This window comes from Schistocerca gregaria, unplaced genomic scaffold, assembly GCF_023897955.1.
Source record: "Schistocerca gregaria isolate iqSchGreg1 unplaced genomic scaffold, iqSchGreg1.2 ptg000805l, whole genome shotgun sequence".
Lineage (NCBI taxonomy): Eukaryota > Metazoa > Arthropoda > Insecta > Orthoptera > Acrididae > Schistocerca > Schistocerca gregaria.
The window spans coordinates 140,001-142,500 of NW_026062173.1; positions in this window are offsets into that span (position 1 = coordinate 140,001).

Below are 2,500 nucleotides of genomic sequence, written 5' to 3' on the forward strand. Positions count from 1 at the left end.
TCGATACTCGCCCACTGGTGGAAGGTAAGCATTCTGCTTTACATCAGTACATAACTAATATTTCAGTCGTCTGACGTCCCTCCTTAGTAAATGATGCAGGACCACATACATAGATGATACATACTGTAAACTGGGGAGGACAGTGTGAACCGCACTCGACCCAGTCACCCTATCTCACAGTCCACTCTGTGTGTAACAAAGCGAAAGCACCAAAGCACTATCGTTCAACAACATCCATTTTATCCTCGCTGCCACAGGACACTATCCAAACAACGACAAGAGGAACGTCACGTCCACTAATAAGACAGAATGTCTCACATCACCCGCAAACAACGCAGCTCAAATCAGCCAGCAACACCCACAGTGGTCCACCCAGTATCAACACAGGACGCAACGCCACGCCACAACACAAAAGGTACAAGTAATAAAATACCCTTTGGCCACACCCCTTATAAAGGCATCGAACCAACCCACCACCTGACACCAGCCAAACGTACATCCTGATTTGACACATCTCTGGCAACCTAACCCACGTTGGCCCTTAACCTAACCCACGTTGGCCCTTAACCTAACCCACGTTGGCCCTTAACCTAACCCACGTTGGCCCTTAACCTAACCCACGTTGGCCCTTAACCTAACCCACGTTGGCCCTTAACCTAACCCACGTTGGCCCTTAACCTAACCCACGTTGGCCCCTAACCTAACCCACGTTGGCCCCTAACCTAACCCACGTTGGCCCCTAACCTAACCCACGTTGGCCCCTAACCTAACCCACGTTGGCCCCTAACCTAACCCACGTTGGCCCCTAACCTAACCCACGTTGGCCCCTAACCTAACCCACGTTGGCCCCTAACCTAACCCACGTTGGCCCCTAACCTAACCCACGTTGGCCCCTAACCTAACCCACGTTGGCCCCTAACCTAACCCACGTTGGCCCCTAACCTAACCCACGTTGGCCCCTAACCTAACCCACGTTGGCCCCTAACCTAACCCACGATGGCCCCTAACCTAACCCACGTTGGCCCCTAACCTAACCCACGCTGCACCTTAACCTAAGTTACGCTGCACCTTAACCTAAGTTACGCTGCACCTTAACCTAAGTTACGCTGCACCTTAACCTAAGTTACGCTGCACCTTAACCTAAGTTACGCTGCACCTTAACCTAAGTTACGCTGCACCTTAACCTAAGTTACGCTGCACCTTAACCTAAGTTACGCTGCACCTTAACCTAAGTTACGCTGCACCTTAACCTAAGTTACGCTGCACCTTAACCTAAGTTACGCTGCACCTTAACCTAACTTACACTGCACCTTAACCTAACTTACACTGCACCTTAACCTAAGTTACACTGCACCTTAACCTAAGTTACACTGCACCTTAACCTAAGTTACACTGCACCTTAACCTAAGTTACACTGCACCTTAACCTAAGTTACACTGCACCTTAACCTAAGTTACACTGCACCTTAACCTAAGTTACACTGCACCTTAACCTAAGTTACACTGCACCTTAACCTAAGTTACACTGCACCTTAACCTAAGTTACACTGCACCTTAACCTAAGTTACACTGCACCTTAACCTAAGTTACACTGCACCTTAACCTAAGTTACACTGCACCTTAACCTAAGTTACACTGCACCTTAACCTAAGTTACACTGCACCTTAACCTAACTTACACTGCACCTTAACCTAACTTACACTGCACCTTAACCTAACTTACACTGCACCTTAACCTAACTTACACTGCACCTTAACCTAACTTACACTGCACCTTAACCTAACTTACACTGCACCTTAACCTAACTTACACTGCACCTTAACCTAACTTACACTGCACCTTAACCTAACTTACACTGCACCTTAACCTAACTTACACTGCACCTTAACTGTCACATGTAACGTCACAGGAATGTAGCTTTGCCTAACAGCAACCCTCTGAACATAGTTCACTGCTTGGATCCTCTGGTGTCATGTGTATTTCTTGATGCCATGGTGCGTACCCTCACATAAAGGTCTTTCGAGTGTTGCGTACTTTCTACACAGTCCCGCTAACCACTGGAAGGGTGTACCGCTACAGAACGAATATCGCCCTCCCCTCCTGCCCTTCCAAGCTGGTCGGTCAGGCGTTTGTTTGTGAAATGAGCCTTGCAGCTGTTCAGTTGCATTCGGTTGTCGATGCAGTCAGTGTACGTTGTGGTACGGCCTGTGTGGACTGTCCGCTGATGTACGCGTAACCCACACTGATCATCCGTCGTTACGTACTGAGTGACATAATGTGGCACATGCTTGACCGTACACCGGCTGCGCCCTACAATGGCGAATCATAAGGGCCATATGTTGTGCACGATGCTACTTGTCTCGTCTCCCCATTACAGCGAGATTGCACTGTTGTACGCCGTACAGACATGTGGTAAGTAGGTACGGACGAAAGTATTGCATGTTGGCCCCCCCCCCCTCCTCCCTCTGCCGGGAATCAGCGTGAGCCGTCTGTTGATGTAG